The following is a 19,089-nucleotide window of genomic DNA, read 5'->3' on the forward strand; positions in this document are numbered from 1 at the left end:
AAATAATAAAAAAGAAAAATGCCAAAAAGAAGAGAGAAAATACATCTAATATTTGTGATTTCTTTTCATCTACATTTAGTCTATCTGGAGGAAAGACTCATCTCTGCCCTTGTATTCCAGAAGATAGCCGTCTGCTAATCTAATAACTCCCGTGGTTTTGGTTTAAAACACCTTCACTATGTTTCTCTAATAGGTAACCAAAGAGTCTTAAGACACAATACTTTTCAAAGTAATAAATTATGACAGGCCCGGGAACTCTTGCTTAAAGGTGTGCTCTGTGATTTGACCCTCATGTTTCTAGGGCACTCTCTTCTTCTGGGAAGACTCATCTGCTTTGAATGATCAGCACTGAGATAATCTCAAATTTATTTCAGAAACTAAAAAAGGTTATGATCTAAAATAAAATAATAGCAGGACAGCATATATTTTGAGTAGCTATAGAAATGCTGATGCAGGCTCAAAGGCTATTTAGTTTTTGCCATCCAATTCAGTAATAAAATGATGAGCCAGGGGAAAAGGAAAGCTATGGAAATATACTCTGAGTGCATATTTGGTATTACTCTTTCACTGACTTTATCTCGTTAGTAAATCAAGAACAGTACTATATTAGCTCAACATCTAAAGGATGCATTCTTGTGAATAATGTTTCAATTGCAAACCTTCTTGAGTCTTCTATGTTATCCCATAGGGCTATAAGATGACCAAGTAACTGGTGGGAAATTTTATACTACTGTTATTGATTACAGTATGAAAAGAAAACAACAAAGGCATCAATAATACATGGTCCTGGATGACATCTTTATAGCATGGCTAATAAAGATGATTTGAAATAGCCCATTGACTTTTTCTCTGCCCAGAACCTAGAGTAAATATATAATTTAATCTTGCTCTAGAAGTTGAGGGCATTTTCTTTTTTGAGAATTGTGATGTTATTCATGTTGCTAAAGATAAGGCCTTGCCCCAACTTTCAGGTTTTAAAGCTTAGTTATTAAATTTGGCTTCAAGGTGAAATGTGGGGAGATAAATGGGAGTGATTGAGAGATTGAAGATGAAAGTGTGGATCTCTGGTTACAGAACTGAAAGAAATCAAAACATGGAGCCAAAGAAATATGACAGTGCCATTTAGCAGATAATGAACTTTAATTGCAACCCCCACTATTCATCTATTAATATATTTTGTGAAATGGTTTTACTTTATTATTCAACAGATAAATAAGCAGTCACTGGAAAAAAGCAGCTTTTAAAAATTTATTTGATGAGTCTTACTTAAGGGATATTTAGTTTTGCTCATCAAGTATTTATTAAATACTTGGTACTTGTCCAATATAGATTTTTGTTGGTGACAGGAAACTATAAATATACAGTCCATATTAAAAAAATACTGGTCTGTGATATGAAAGTACATTTTTTTCTAGTGACATATTCTGTTCTTAAAGTCATCATAAAAAAAGAGTATCTTATAGTGCTGCTTAGAATAAAAGAATACTTAAAGAAAAAAAGCATCCCAAGTGGAGGATTCTTCTCAAATTAATGAAATAAAAATGTATACATATATATTCTAAAAAATAATTCAGCATATGTTTAATACTACTAAGGTTCATTTTCTTATCATGTAGCCTACCTTGAACCAACTTAAGGTATAATAGTAAACTCTGTATGAATATAGTACACATTTCTCACAGAGAAGTGTGACAAAACCTAAACACTCTAGATTGCTTTGAGAAAGCAACTTATTATTATTTTTTTTTTGAGAAAGCAACTTATTGATATAAGATGATAGAGATGATGGACAAATGAGGGCAAAATATCTTTGTTTTAGTTTGTATAGCTTTGGTGGGGGGAACTGAATAATAGGGGAAGATATCCCTACTTTGTATACCAAACCCACCTATTCACCTCATAGAACAGAAGATGCTCCTAGTGCTCTTATCACTCAGGAATTTACAAGGGTTTGTGGAGCTCTGTGTCCAGAAGGAGTGGGGGTACAGACTAATATATATACTGTTATTTCACATATACTATTATGCACATGCTAATGTATGATGGTGGAGATGGAGGGTCAGGTAACTTGGTATTTTATAGTTTTCAGCAGAATGTAAGAATATTCCTTAAAAAAAAGTATATTCTTCATTTGCTTAGAATATATTTTAACTTAGAGTATGAATAAAATCTTAGCAATTCTTTTTTTTCCCCCTGACAACTTGTCACATAGAGACCTCCTTTTCCTTTGAATCGTTCCTATTACTATTTAATAATCATCATATACTGTCTTATGCTGGAAATGACCTTCACTGTTTTTGTTTTATTGTCCCTACCTTTTTTTTTTTTTAAGATTTTATTTATTTGACAGAGAGAGACACAGTGAGAGAGGGAACACAAGCAGGGGGAGTGGGAGAGGGAGAAGCAGGCTTCCCGTTGAGCAGGGAGCCTGATGTGGGGCTCGATCCCAGGACCCTGGGATCATGACCTGAGCCGAAGGCAGACGCTTAACGACTGAGCCACCCAGGTGCCCCTTATTGTCCCTACCTAATACATTGTGATATATCACCTCTGCATAATCACATGGTTTCATATTTATACCACACCCTGTACCTTATATCTTGCACATCAAATAGTAATTGCTTTATGAATGCATAAAATGATTGATTTCCTTGTTTGACTACTGAAGTTATGACTAGATAGATGACTCCTGAAATCTATTCCTTCTTTAAGTTTCGAAGTTATTATAAATTCACAGGAGAGCATTTATAAGTTTTGATGAATGTTATTTATTTTAATTTTCTAGAGAAGCATTTAAGCTTGCAATTAGACTAAATCGTACACACAAAAAACCATGAATTTTACATGTATTGTCATACTGAATGAATAACCTGGGGATCAATTTGTGAATTTAGACATACTCCTGTTTTTGAATTAATATATTTTAGATATTGTTAAACAAATTCTGGCCCTATAATATGAGTACAGTCCATCTCCCTCATGTGAGTTCTTTCTCCACGGTAGTTCTGTGATCTGCTACATCTATTACATCAATTTAGAGATGTTTCATCCCCAAAACAAGCATGTCTCACATAGCAACACATAATGCATGGCAAATTAACCTTTAATAAACATTTTTTATTATTATTACAAAAAAAGGAAAGACGGAAGAAAAAAAGAACAAGATCAGGAGGAAGTAAAGATTGAAAAAAGCTAGATGAAAGGAAGGAAAGGAGGAAGTATTAAAAAAATTATTTATGACAATTGTTAAAGATGATAAGGTAGGCTTTATTCAGGGGAACTGTCAAGGTAAGTGTGAGGACCAATGTAATGTGGCTTTGCAGTGGTGGAGAGAGATGGGGTTCAATACTGAATACAACAAGGAAAAATGGGGATTTATAGCAAAGGACTGGGGGTGGGGTGTACAGTTGTATAGAAAATTAATTAAGAGGAAACATCAGGGATAAGGGAGGGATTCCAGCTAAACAGACCCAACAGGATTCTTGCTAGGGCAGGACATGGTGATCGGATACCCTCTGGGGGATGGTGGAGGATAAGGAATCTGATTAGATATCAAAAATGGTCAGCTTTCCAGCGTGGACGATTCTGATTAAACTGATTTAGCAGGATTTTTGCTAAAATTGGAAAATACAGAGGTGAACACAGAAGTCTGAAAATTGAGGCCAAGTTGCAAAAGAGCTTAGAAGAGCCTGATTGAATGTGGTCAAGGGAAAAAGAAAGGAAGACAGATATGATTATGAAGCTTCTTTACAAATGGCATCCATGAGGTGTATAATCTTCCCAGGCGCAACAAGCTGCTTTAAAGAAAAAGAGAAAAGTCTAAATTGAGCAATTTTAAATTTGAGGATATTTGTAGAACCATGATTTTGTGATTTTTGTTCTGCTAGCAGAAATTCCCAATGAACTTGCACCTGCAAAACTGCATACTGCAAAACACATTCAACGTGTCATTCTGTGTGCACAAAGGATCAGGTTACACATTAAGTGATTTTAGGGTTTAAAGATATTATCGTTAATATTATAAGTGTCTTGAAAGCATAAAAATCTGACTTGGAATTCTGGGAGTTAGAGAGTCTATCAAGAAAAGCAACATACAACGTACAGTGCTTTTCCATCAGTTATTTCTATCAGCATAGTTGCACTCCAAAATTGAAAAAAAATTCAGAAATTAGGATTCCTTATTGTTTTTTTTTATTTAAGATTTTTATTTATTTATTTGACAGAGAGAGACACAGCGAGAGAGGGAACACAAGCAGAGGGAGTGGGAGAGGAAGAAGCAGGCTCCCTGCCGAGCAGGGAGCCAGATGCGGGGCTTGATCCCAGGACCCTGGGATCATGACCTGAGCTGAAGGCAGACATTTAACGACTGAGCCACCCAGGTGCCCCATCTTATTGGGGTTTTATTTCCCACCAGAATATAGCTTATTTTTCTTAATATTAAACATTTATCTCTTAGGAACTACACTAGGACATTTCCATGATCCTGAGATCTGTCCTCTATAATAGCTCAGATAGTTTGGGAGCAGGGAGCTATTAGTTTGTTGATTCTTTGCCAAGTTCCTTGGAAATATTAGAAGAAGCCCTGGCTTTAGGATTATAAATGGATTATATCCTCTGTTTGCACTTTTATTTAAGTCTCCCCACTAATAGGTCACTTCTCAGGCAAACAGCACCAAACCCATTGTAGACATTATAAAGTTTTGCCTTTCTCAAAGCCTGTGAAACTGGCCCAGCTGGCCTGAATATTTATGGAATATTACAGCATCTCCCAGGATTCTGACTCTATTTTTTCCTGATTTTTCAGTAGCTAATATAATTATTTTTTGCACAGCAGAGGAAAATTAATAACAGATGTGCAGAATATTTTAAATACAGTAGTATCCAATATGTTTTTGCATATGTGTATTTCCTTTTTGGCATGCTTTCAAATGTTCTTCCTTTCTATTGCACTGAAATTGATATTTCTATCTGTTAGATATATGATGATCATATGGCACTGTGTTATATTATCCATAGATCCCTAGTATCAGTGCTGTCAAAACTTAGCATAAAAAAACAGTGGAAATTCTGCCTTGCTGGGGCGCAGATGGAAATGAATTTTTATTATAAGGAAACAGGAAGACAAACTTTGCCTTTGGATTTGTATGACCATGTATAATATATGGAATTAGTAGGCAATTTGCCTTTATTATAAATGACAGTATGCTGAGTCACTGCCAGAATGGAAAGTGGTAGATTTTTGTTGCTAAGTTTGTCTTTGGTAAGATCTAATCAAACAGAATTATGCTCCCATAGAAAGACTTCTGTTGCCTTCCAGTTTAATGCATTTTGTAAGTTTTCAGAGATTTTTTTTAACTAACTTTTCAGGCTGATAGTTTCTTAACAGCAACTGTTAAGGAGGAGACTATGTGAGAACCATACATTTCTCTGTCACAGCTTGACTTTGTGCTCACTTATCCTCTCCCGAAATAGCCTAAATAACACACACACACACACACACACACACACAAGCTGAGGATGAGGGAAAATCTTTGATGGTGGAATGCACATGAATAGGGGTCATGAGTTGAATTGTGTCCCCCCCAAATTCATATGTTGAAGTCCTAACCCCCATTTCTTCACAATGTGACCTGATTTGAAGATCTTTTCAAAGGTCATTAGAATGAGCCTCTTTTGGTTTCCCTGACCCAATTCCAACATGGGCTGGGCTATACTAATCTGTATATATACACAAATCCATTTTATTTCTGCTCTACCTGTATGCATATCATATATTTATGAAACAAAAGCTCATGGGGCGCCTGGGTGACTCAGTCAGGTTAAGCATCTGCCTTCCGCTCAGGTCATGATCCCGGAGTTCCGGGATCAAGCCACACGTTGGGTTCCCTGCTTGGTGGGAAGTCTGATTCTCCCTGTCCCTCTTGCCCGTACCCCTGCTCCTTCTCTCTCTCTCCCTCTGTCAAATAAATAAATAAAATCTTTTTTAAAAATTTAAAAAAACAAAAACAAACAAACAAACAAAAAACCCAAGAGTTCACACTGGTAACTGTCATCTAGCCCCACAGGGTTTCTTCTAGTCTTACTCCTCTTCTTTCTCCCTCTCTCTCCCTTTCTCTCTTGTTCTAGCTTCTTTCTCTGACAGTAAGAAACCTGGCTCCCATTATCTACATTTTACTTATTTGCCCTACCCTATTATACACACACATTGGTTTCCAAATGTTAGCCTACCTCTTATAGAAAACACACTTATCAACTAGAGCACAGTGTGATGTATGGTTCTTTTAGTCATTTTCCTTAAAATATCAAAGCAACACTGTTACCCAAAATTGCTTAGATCAAATACTTTTTCTGTACTTTCTTAGGCAAAGTTATATCATATATATGTAATATAGTTGAATTTATTTGTTATAGTCTGAATTCTATCTTGATAAGAAATTTTAATCAATAAAAGCTTGGGTCATTCAGGTCTCACATTTCACAACTAAGGTATCTTATAAGAAACAATGATGTGGAAGAACTGAATGCTTTCTATAATGTAGTCGTATTGACAATAAGGAGATAATGCCATTATCATTCTGAATCCCAGGAAACATCATGTTATGTGGCTGCTTCAATGCATCATATTGATATGCATTGTATTGCAGACGGTTTGATAACTTAGGCAAAAATAAAGCCTGTGAGGAAGATCTAAGGTCCAAAGTTTCCCATTTGTAAGGAGAATACATAAACTTCACAAATTTTAGCATCTATGGTGACAATAAATAGCTTTCAGCTTTAAAATAATGAATAGTTCAGTTATTTACATAATTTGGTATAAAGACATTTCCTCATGAAATAAAAACCTGAACAGAAACCAAAGCATGGTATAAAGTATATAAGACACAAAAATACCCATAGGAAGATCAAAATGTCCTAGTCTCTCTGGCAATCAGGTTGGTTCATTTAACTAGAGCTGGTCGATAGACTATGAGAGGAAGTGACTCGTGTCAACTAAAAAGTCACATGCATCTTCTAGTTCTAGTTTTCCCTGCTAACGACATACAAGCTACAAGAAAAAGAAGGGCATCTGAATTGCTTTAGACTTGACAAAAGTAAGAAATAAAACTTTATTAATGCATTTGGGAAAGCTAGTGTAAATCATTTTACTACAGAAGATGGTGGTGTGTTTCTGTCTAGAATTATTCAATTGCTTCAAATACTTCCATGGTTTACTTATTGGTAAAAAGTGTGTTATCCCAGCCCTTTGGATTGTCCAAGCAGACGATCACTTGGCGATGTGTATGAGAACATTCTTAAATGCCTTCTGCTAACTGCCACTTGATTATGACATCCTCTTCAGTATTCTCTCTTCAGTTATTGTGTCTCCAAAACTAGAGAGATAGTTGTATAGCAGAAAGTCCTTAGACAAGCATTGGAGAGTGACAAATTTGATCCTGTGCTCTGCACCAGCAATTACTTTTGATATGTCTTTGGCCAAAGATAAATCTCACATGACAGTGTTTTTGAGAATTATGGATAATACATTTTTACAATTGCTGGCAGAGTGCAGGCCCTCTCACCTCATAATTATTTTTTATTCTTATTTGTTCTTATTCTTATTTTCATTCTTTTATCTCACTTAGGATAAAACAGGAGGCTAGCATTTTCTTAGCACCAACTCATTTACTTTATAGGCCGGGGCTTTTCTTAGCACAATAAAAGTTGACCTATGCATTTCTTTCATGGTAGACAGATCGATGTAAAATGCTCTGTAGGGAACCAGTCTGATTCAGTTTGAGCATAGCAGGAATCTTGGGTAAGTACAGGGATCAAGTGCTATAAAAAATTTCGGGACTCATACAGTAAGATATTAGCTAAATACTAATTATTATCATCTATTATTATTTAGAGATTTATGCAGGCATTTATTTGTATATCCTTATTTGATTATTATAGCTCTGTAAAACACCATTAACTTGTCCTCAATTAAAATTGAAACAACCCAAGATCTATGGCAAGTAAACAGTGAGACTAACTCTTCTGATTCTAGAACCAGATGCCCTCTTTGCATAATGCTATTACTCTGGGGAAAACAAATATTATATATATATATATATATATGATTGGCCATATACTTCTTTGTTGAAGGCCAGCTATGCATTTTCCCCCAAAGATATAGCAAATTGGTACGAATATATCAATCAGTTGATAGCTCAGTAAAAGTCACCTCCTTAAAATATTTATGAGGGCCAGCCATACTCACATACCTACCTATATGGGGTCTCTCAACATAACTTAGGAAAAATGAGTTACTCACAGTTTACTTTGTACTGTTGCTTCTTTGCCCACCAGGGATTTTTATCTAGGTAATAAAATAAGCATGAAAGTGCTTATGAAAGAGCTGCTTAAAGACATCGATCTATATGAGGGAAGAGAGGATGTAAGAAAATCATGCCGTCAAGTTCTAACACCGAATGTCTGGAATCTGCGGTTTAAGTTCATAGCCTCCCCATTTTTCCTTGAAATGTTGGTTTTGTTTTTTTGTTTTTTGTTTTTTGGTGTTTTTTTTTGCTTCTCAGAAAGATGGCTTTCAAGATCCACAATGCAGGACGGATTGTGTGTCTGTCTGAGGTAATAAGGAACAAGAATGCTGCTCTGTGTGTGGTGTGTGGCAATGCATGTGAAGTCATTTGTTATTCCATCAACATGAAGATCTTGGCTCCAAGGATATGGTGGGAGATAACAAGGCATTGATTTTCCCTTATGAGACCAATTAACACAATGGCCTTCTAGCCTACTGTGTTGATGAATTCATCAACTCCTTTTCTAGTACAAACATGTCATATTGGGCAGCATGATATGCTTAATGTTGGAGCCATTCTATTCAGCTAGATGCCAATTTTCCATTTATGCATTTTAGTTTCTGCATCAGTGAAACCACATCTTCATGTTGAGATTTCTTGCTAATGAAAACATAAGAATTTCTATGAACTAAAACAAAATAAATGCGAATAACCTGTTAGGACAATACTCTATATTCTGCCAGTACCTCTTCAGTGGAAGTTGTCAATGGTATGAACAATGAGAGAAGAGGAGCAATTAGTTCAATGGTAATATGTTAAAAAGTATTATGACTATTACTGGTGTACACTTTATCATCTGAAGTAGCATACGGGTTTTGGTGAGATTATCATTTATAGACCAAGACAATAGTTTATAGGGAAAGGAAGGGGAAGTGAGTTTATAACGAGAATGCCACATATGTTGGGCGAAGACTCAGGGGGTAGGCCTGAGGGTGGAGTTGCACCTAAGGCAATAATGGGAACACAGTTACTATCCTTAAACACGCACAGAGATAGGCAGGTCACCTAAATGACTGACCTGGGTCAGGTATTGCATTAGCAGGTGGGGAAAATGGGTGACAGGAGAATAAATGTCATATTAAAGGGGGCAAAGATTACTTATCTCCAACCATGGGAAAACATACCCATGTGTCCAGATGTTCTTTACAACAAACCAGAAATCTAGATTTTTATTCAAAACTTCCAAATTAATGCTTTTTAAGTCATTATGACATCCAAGGAAACTTGCCAGTGACCTTTTTATTCCCCCTTAAGATTTATTTATTTATTTACTTGAGAGAGAGAGCAAGCAGGGGAAGGGGCAGAGGGAGAGACTGTCCAAGCAGACTTCTGCTGAGTGGGGAGCCCAACACAGGGTTCAGTCTCATGAGCCATGAGATCAGGACCTGAGCCAAATCCAAGAGTCAGACACTTAACTGACTTAACCCAGACACCCCAGCCTGTGACCTTGTTTTGAACTAGCGGCTGCTAGTTTGCCACTTCTGTCAACTATGCTTGAGACCCTTCTTCCCAGTCCCCCACAAATTCGTAGTTTCACCAACTATGTACTTCCAAAATTTGTGAAATTATTAACACAGGCATAAACTTACTGAGAGTTTAGGCAGCTGGTCTTTAAATCAAACCTACTGACTAGAATATGCATTGCAACAAAAACTTTTCTAGTGTGGTGGGTATAATAAGTTCATAGAAGTGCCAATGCTCATACGAAAGTAAGGGAATAGCTAAGGAGGTGCGAGCACTTAGCTTGCAGCCATGATTGCTGAAAAGTCCTAGAGTTCTCTCTTTGACTTTGGATTCATAAAACTTTTGAAAGATCTGGTGTTACCAGATCCTTAACCTATCATTAAGATATTTGAGGTTATAATGGTTAGAAATGTGAGATAGGGAACAACATTAAGATCATAAGGATACTCCAGGGGCGCCTGGGTGGCTCAGTTGGTTAAGCGACTGCCTTCGGCTCAGGTCATGATCCTAGAGAGTCCTGGGATCAAGTCCCGCATCGGGCTCCCTGCTCAGCAGAGAGTCTGCTTCTCCCTCTGACCCTCCCCTTCTCATGTTCTCTCTATCTCATTCTCTGTCTCAAATAAATAAATAAAATCTTTAAAAAAAATATCGTAAGGATACTCTAAAAATTGAAAACTAAGGTCACATATAAATCATGTGTGATTCCCTTGTAAAACTGAAGGTCTTAAAAGAACTTTAAAACATGCCTATGCCAAATGTTTGTCTACCATCAGAACATCTCTGCCGTCCATCCATCCATCCATCTTTTGGTCTGGTCTCTACAAGGGCAGTCAGATAGGCATGTAATTAAACATGCAAACTATGACATATAAGCTTTTTTTTTCTTTTTTGGAGGTCACATTACATAGTCTGTCTCTTCATAGCACAGTGAGGTCTGGAATATAGATCTATATATCTGTATCTGTAACTTAGAAAAGTGACTGGCACATAGAAAGGTTAGAATAAGTATTAGTTATGTTTATTATGGGTATTCACAACATCTTTTACGTGTACATCTTATATAGGGATATAGTTGATTTGCTAATTTGTCTTTTATACACCTTTTGATTGTATTCAAAATGGTATGGGAAAAATAGCTAGTTAAATAAATGGAGATTTAGTTTTTGTTTTTGTTTTTTTTTCCTGCCATTAAAGCCCTTCCTGATTGGTAAGAAAACTTTACATCCATCTTCTTTAGCTTAAGAGCCTTTAGTGTAACCATGATTTATGATCTACAATGGAATAGTAGCCAATATCTGAAAACATCTGTACTTGAGCCATCTGTTTATGTCTAAATACCAGATGCTATATATGTTGAAAATTTATATTTACTGAAATTGCCTTAATACATGTACTTAGCCCACTAACAGCACTGCAGCTAACAACAACAACAACAACAAAAAACCAGGCTAGAAATGTTCTTGAGTCATGGATGGATTGAATGCATTTCATCATTGAGCTTAACGCCTTGGTAGGTAATAGAGGAAATATAAGAGAAGTTTATCTAAGCACTTAAAAGGTTTGTGGCTGGTGAAAATAACTGAATTCTGTGATTAAATAAATGTTTCCTCAACAGAGAACAATAGGGAAGACTCTGTATTACTAATAGCCATAGAACTATTGAGAACCCTGATAAATATTTTCAATATGTCTATAGGCATTCTGGGGTGGGGGAGAAGATGCTGTATGAGACACATTAAAAAATCAAAAATTATTTATCATGGAAATTACAATGAATATTTCTATAGGAAATAAAAATAACTATTTAACCGTCCCCTCCCAATTTTCTCATACATGCTCGATCACAGAATTCATTTTCTTCCCTAGTTTCCTGGACAGCTATCCTAAGCTACTGATTCCTGAGGTGTTGATCTCAATGCATCTGTATCACACCATCTTAATTGGAAAATAATCTGCTTTGCTGTCAAATTTGAAAAGCTTCCACATAGATGATGAAACTGGAGGAAGGAAAACAAATTGGATAATGTCTTCTGGGATGACATTGTACACAAGTAAGTTAACTAACCTCTATACAAAGAACTTTGATTTTGAAAGATTCTCAGGAGAACTATATGTCAAAATAGATTATTTCATGCATCTGTCATTGTTGTTTAAAACTTGAGATTTCTTTCTTTTTTTTTTTTAAAGATTTTATTTATTTATTTGAGAGAGAGAGTGAGAGAGAGAGAGAGAGAGAGAGAGCACAAGAGGGAGGAGCGGGAGAGGGAGAAACAGACTCCCCGCTGAGCAGGTAGCCCGATGCGGAACTCGATCCCTGGACTCCAGGATCATGACCTGAGCCAAAGGCAGCCGCCCAACCAACTGAGCCACCCAGGTGCCCCAAGATTTATTTCTTTTACCTAGAAAGCTAGGTCCAATTAATCAATAACTCCCTTAGAAAGGAACTGATTAACAAACATTACACCTTAGGATGCCTCTCAAAAAGCTTGTTGTCCTTAATTATAAGAAAGCAAATTTATACTCAGCAGAGTGATATGTGGAAAAATGCTATCCATAACTACATGCGTATAACAATATATGTAACTATTCATATATATATATATATATATATATATATATACACACACACACGTACATATAAAACACAAATCATACATTTGTTGTTGTTATTATATGTTGGAGGCAGGCAAAAATTGACTTGTTCCAGGTTCATCTCCTGGATTTCAAATAAATATAAAGTTACTCTGTATTACCTGAAGTGTAGCTTAACCTCTGCAAGGCTCTGGTATAATAACCTCCAAACTATGGCCCAAAAAGTTGGTTGAACAACTCTTCCTTCACTCAGCTTATTCAGTGTGCCTATATGCATGCATGTTATTATGAGCATGTACACACTCACATTTTTCTAAATACTCCAGGTTCAAGGATTGTGGTTGAATAGAATGAAAAACTGAGACAAAATACCCTGAAGAAATTTAGAAATATTCCATTTTAAAATAGAAATAGCAAGAAACAAACTTGGGAATAATTTTGTTTCAAGCCCTATGGGCTAAAAATAAGGAAGGATAATAAATAAACCTGCTAACTTCTATACTTTGAACACTGTATTCACAGAAGCCAGAGAAAACTACTATTCTATGCATTTTCTTTAAATCTAGCACATTTTTTGACATCTTACCTCCTGCCAAGACATTTCACTTCCAGTTGGATAGAGAGCAAAATAGCATATGAACAGGAAAATGATTTTTTTAGCCTTTCTTCCGTTGTGTAGCTGAGAAATAAAAAGTGCAAATATTTGACTTTGTATCTCCAGAAAGGGACTTTTTCCTAAGCTGAAAAACTTATGAATAAAATGAAATACAAATTATTTTTAAATTGTCACAATTTATCTTTCTACTTATTAAAATAAATACAACTGATAACATGAATGCTCATTTCTGCTTTTTTGTAACTGTTTCTTTTAGGAAGATAAAAATTCAAACCCCTCCATTTCTTGATGGTATCACAGTGAATTTCCTTTCAATCATTAATAAGTAAAGTGGAAATCTTAGCAATAATTCTGTCTTTTAGCTGTTTGTACTGTCACTATGATGGCCGCTGAACACACCATTTGTTTTCAGGAAAATGATGTCTTCCATGCAACAAACTGACTTAAACCCTGCTTTCCTGCTGTATTAATGTGTTTGTGTTTGTACAAAAATTCTCCAGTAATGTGGCTGCTTTGAATATTTCAAGTGTCAGACTTCAGACACGTATAAATTGACCAAAAATAAAAACATCCCATTATGTAGCGTAGAACACAGAAAAAGACCATAGAAATCTGATTTTAAAATATTCAGCATCAGATACATGTGCTGATATTTATATATCAAAGCAGCACAGCACTGAGATATTTCAGTGGAAATGACAGTGCCAGGGTGAGAAACACCATATTCCTATCAGAGAAGGAATATGTTACTCCAGATGTCAGAACCTATATGGCATTATCATCAACTATCTATCAAGTTACCAGCAAACCAATCTCAAATATTTAGTTGAGAAATGTCAGATCTGGGGTGCCTGGGTGGCTCAGTCATTAAGCGTCTGCCTTCAGCTCAGGTCATGATCACAGGGCCTGGGCATCAAGCCCCGCATCGGTCTCCTTGCTCAACGGAGGGCCTGCTTCTCCCTCTCCTACTCCCTCTGCTTGTGTTCCCTTTCTCGCTGTTTCTCTCTGTCAAATAAATCAATAAAATCTTAAAAAAGAAATGCCAGATCTTCTTTGAAGACTTTTTCATAAGATTTAAATATATCTTTTGTAAAGAAATCAGTCCCTTCAGAGGGCACAAAATACTGGCTCAAATGTCCAGGCACAAGTAGAAGAAATACACTGATGATCAGTCCATTACACAGACATGGGCACTTCCATGAGAACTCATTTTTTGTCCTTATCTAACTCAGGCAATCTATCAAAGTATTTTAACATTTTAATCATAGATTTTTTTTAAAAAAAAACTGAACAAATCCTTAAAACTGTTCAACTTCAACCAGTCAGAAAATTGCAGCAGAGCATGAGTAATGGTAGAGATTTTGTGCTCTCGGAGCATCTGGCCAGATTAGTGGAAGAAGTTTGATACAGCGAGAAATAGAGAAAGCTGACCCATTCGGAAAAATCATAGTATCAACATCATGACAACAACCCTCTCTATTCAACATTTCCATTTTTACACTTTGAGACTATTATGGGGAGGCCAAGCTTGTAATACTGCCCTTATACTCCAAAACAAGAATGCATCTAAAACAACTCTCTTTCTCCCTTTTCAAATTGGAATTACATCCCTGATGGCATACTATCTCCCTTATCCATTTGAAGGTTTAAAGGGACAAATTAAACTATGTGTGTTTTAAACATAAAGAGATAGAAAGGCATAGGGAAGAATTAAAGAAAAATCCCTCAGGTAGGAGTTAACTGTAGTAATTGAGGAAGAGATAAGAGGCTGATGCATCTAGAGTGAAAAGGAGCAGGAGTCATCATAATTATGGTGTGAACATTACAAAAAACCCAAATAATGTCAGTATATGCCCATGTTTATTGCATATTTAGAAGAGGGGTTTGCCAGATGGTCATAGATGCAATATTTGACCTCTATGACAAAGCAATACTTCAAGTGGTGTCATTTCCAACATTAAATAAGAAAAAAATAATGAAAAATGGAAAAGTTCCTATAAGAAAAATGTAGATATTACATTTGACATGGCTCACCAATGGTTAAAGGACTTTACTGCTTTTGTCCTAAAATAAATTGTCATGAAATTTCACGCTAATTTCTGTCCTGCATCTAAATTTCTGTTGCATGGTATTGTCAATAATATAAGAATGGTACCAGAGTTAATAATACATCTGTCAACATCAATTTTAATGATTTTTAAAAATATTTTTCACAGCATCAAAAATTTACAAGAATATGAATGTCCTTGCAGGAGTGGGTTTTGATCTTGTTTTATTTTGTGGGAGCTATCTGGTACATCCTCAGGTTGTTGTATTTTTTCCTCAATAATGTACCCATGAGAATTGATCTGAAATGTTGTCTTTAGACATAAAACATTTAATTTAGTAAGTTAAAAATAGGTCTTATGGCACTTTAAAAAGTGTTCGCTCTGCATCATCAAATTTTTCTTTGGTATATTTAGGGTCTAAAATTTTCATCTTTCATTCTCCTTATGTCATTGCATCCAGACTCACAATACTCTCTGCTAATAAAACTTCCTGAAATTTCATTTTATGTGGCAAGAATTCCATTTCCCAGCATAGCTTGCATATACTATAAAAGCAAAGCTTTTAATTTTGTAGGTTATCTAGGACTCAATGACATCATAAATACACACATGCAAACTCTAAAGAGTATCCTATATAGTCTCTATATGAACTTCTTGAAAAAATAAAAATGGGCCAATGAAATAAATTATTCTGCACATCTGAATTAATGAACATAGGGAAGTTAAGGTTAATAGTATTCTAGAAATAAAGCTATTGGTGTTTAGTTAAGGGATTAATACTATGATATATTTAAATTAGTGATTTAAATCTACTGATTTGACTTTGAAACCAGATAGGAAACATTAAGAACAGAAGGTGGCAGGGCTGTCTTTGCAATGTTTCCTGCTAACAAATGCTTGTATTGACCTTAGATTCTTTTCTACATAATATATGCAACAAGGTTCAGACTTTCATGCTATAAGATGTTGAAGTGACACTTTAATATCACTAGATTAATCATGTCAGTGTAACCATAACTCGTTTTGCAATTCTAAGACATATATTTTCCAAGTTTTAAGATATTAGAAACAAAGAAAATCTTATTTTAAGTCTTGAAAATATTTGGCAGGGATGGCTTCAGACTTGTGTTAGATTTCCCTTAAAAACTTCCTAATATTCATTTTATAAACTTTGACAAAATAATTCTCCTTTAATTAATGACTATTTATTTTGGGTAGCAAGATGTTGGATTCCTTCTAATATAACAGGTATAAAATAGGCTTACCATAAAAATATTCCTCATGCCCCTGGAAATTGTCTTAAATTTTAGTATAATCAAAGAAAGTTTCCTAGTTTTACAACAGCTAAATATGCAGTCCGGAATGATTTTAGTGAAGGCTATTTGGAACTAAGTCCTCTAGAAGGGTTATTAAATGTTATAGCTAAAGTAAAGACACAGAGGTTAATTTGAATAGTCTTTCTATGCATTCCAAAAGAAAAAAAATAAAGAAGAAAAAGGAAAACAATTATAATGTAGTTTTAAATAAGCAGATAACTCACCACTGCTTTGAAAGATAGGCAGTTCACTTTCCCTTGATGTTTGCTTAAAAACAAAATATTTCCATATTCACTACCCCAAATGGCCATACTTCCTATAAATTACTGATCATTTCTTTAACGGCATTACATTTCAAACTAAAAATAAAAACCACTTCTGTTTCTTATTTTTTTTTAAAGATTTTATTTATTTATTTGAGAGAGAGAGAATGAGAGAGAGCACATGAGAAGGGGGAGGGTCAGAGGGAGAAGCAGACTCCCTGCCGAGCAGGGAGCCCGATGCGGGACTCGATCCAGGGACTCGATCCAGGGACTCGATCCAGGGACTCCAGGATCATGACCTGAGCCGAAGGCAGTCGCTTAACCAACTGAGCCACCCAGGCGCCCCCACTTCTGTTTCTTATATGATAGAGTTCTAAATATCTGAGTGATGAGCACTTTCAAGTCTTAAGAGAAAATGTAGCCTGATACTTGGCTCTACATATGATTTATTTATTTTCTGATTTTGTTCAATCACTTTACCAATATTCAATCATAATGTTCCTCCTTACCACCACTGTTCAAAACAATTTCAAACATTACCTAAAGCTGCAATTTAAACTGAATTTATTACATAAATTTGTTTTGATACTGAAAAGTTAACAAAATTGATAAAGGATCTATCACCTCCCAGAAACTACGCATCTCCCTTACCCAAAAAGATATCCAAGAAAAATCCAAACATACAAAAATAAGATGATTATTAATGCCTAAAAATGTCTGAAAGATTGCAAAAAAACATAAACAACATAGATTTATGTTTACAAGAAATGATCCTCATATCATTACATCAAAATATTTGCAAAAAAGGGCTGTTTATAAAAACAGTTGTGAATTTGAATTTTAATAACAAATATATTTTTAAATTTTTATGTGATTGCAAAAGCAAAATGTCTATATAGGAAATTTGAAAGGGCGCTTGGGTGGCTCAGTCGATTAAGTTTCTGCCTTCAGCTCAGGTCATGATCCTGGGGTCCTGGGATCAAGTACCATGTCCAGTTCCTTGCTCAAGGGCGAGTCTGCTCCTCCCTCTGCCTTTGCCATTCCCCCAGCTTGTACTCTCTCTCGCTCACTCTCTCTCTCAAGTAAATAACTAACATCTTAAAAAAAAGGAAATGTGAAAAATTATCATCATTAAAAAATAACAAGAATTAATTGGTATCTTGCCAGAGCATAACCTACTTTTAATACCTTTTTATTCCATTTTATTAATATTTCTACTAATCTCTAATTTTAATAAAAATAAAATGATTTGTAGGTGCCATATGTTGTATAACATATATATAATTATTATAACAAATTTATAGTATATACGACCATTTCTCCTATTATACAGAAAAGGAGAATGACATAAAAAGAGAGTCAATTATATAACCAAGGTTACTGAGTTAGTAAGAAGTTGAAGGCAACATTGAACGAAGATAAAAATCTTTAAGAACAGTTCAGATCACCTGAACTGAGTCAAAGTGACACCAGCAAAAATAATTTTCAGAGGTACCCAGTTGCCAGTCAGGATTAATAATCAGAAAATATACCTGTAAAACAGAAATTCTTGAAATAATGATAAAAACTTGAAAAAAATAATGTAGTTACGGAAATTTAAGAGTGTAAGTGCAGCAGAAAAATACGTTTTCACCACAAAAAAAGAAATGATAATTATGTGACATGACAGAGGTATTGGTGAATGTTCTAGTGATAATCGTCATATTGTAATATATAAATCAACACATTTTACACCTTCAATGTACACAATGTTATATATCAATGATATCTTGATTAAGAAAAAGAAAAAAAATTGTGTAAATTCCAGTGTTTGGCATAGGTTATTGCTAATCTTAGTTGCCCTCTAAATATTGCTTTCTATAAATCCCAACTTGTGCTTTTACTGTCTGTACTTTAGTAATAAAATATTTGATTTGAATAAATATTATGCTTAATTTTATCTATTCTTTTCATCAACAGCCTTCACACAGCCATGCTTAACCATGCCAAGGCTGCATTCTCTCTAGTCTGCTCCAGTCAAGTCTCAAAATGTCTGTTCAGGTCTGCAGCAAAACCCTTTGTCTCTCTAAGAACATCCAGTTTGGGGTCTTATTTTCCACAAAGAAAGAGAACATTACTGTATAAATGTGTGCTGATACATCATGACATTATTTTTTCCAAGGACATTATTTGTATTTCTGAAAACTTCTGTTTTCATTTTAATGTTCAATGTTAGGCATAGTATTGATTCTTTATTTCCAACAGTTAGAACATTTTGTAACTTCAACCTCCAAGTTCACTGTTTTTCATAATATATTTTTATCTTTCTTTCATCCTGAATGAGCTATTCCCCAGCCCCCACATAGCTGCAGTAATTGGGTGGAATATCTTATTATTACTTAACCTGTTTTCTCTTTGTGAATGTCTACTTAAGCAATGTTTATTACTTTCATCATTTCCTTTTGATAG

General features: G+C 35.1%; 1 long non-coding RNA gene across 1 annotated transcript in view; it reads right to left on the minus strand.

Annotated features, from left to right (window-relative positions):
- Nucleotides 1-19,089, minus strand: part of LOC145722639 (uncharacterized) — a 184,436-nt gene that overhangs the window by 90,932 nt on the left and 74,415 nt on the right. Inside the window, exon 4 of the long non-coding RNA XR_014147034.1 lies at nt 12,985-13,077. This is a non-coding gene — a long non-coding RNA (uncharacterized LOC145722639). The remainder of the gene's footprint in view (nt 1-12,984; nt 13,078-19,089) is intronic.

The sequence above is a fragment of the Leptonychotes weddellii genome, chromosome 7, assembly GCF_054177405.1.
Source record: "Leptonychotes weddellii isolate Sample4059 chromosome 7, ASM5417740v2, whole genome shotgun sequence".
NCBI lineage: Eukaryota > Metazoa > Chordata > Mammalia > Carnivora > Phocidae > Leptonychotes > Leptonychotes weddellii.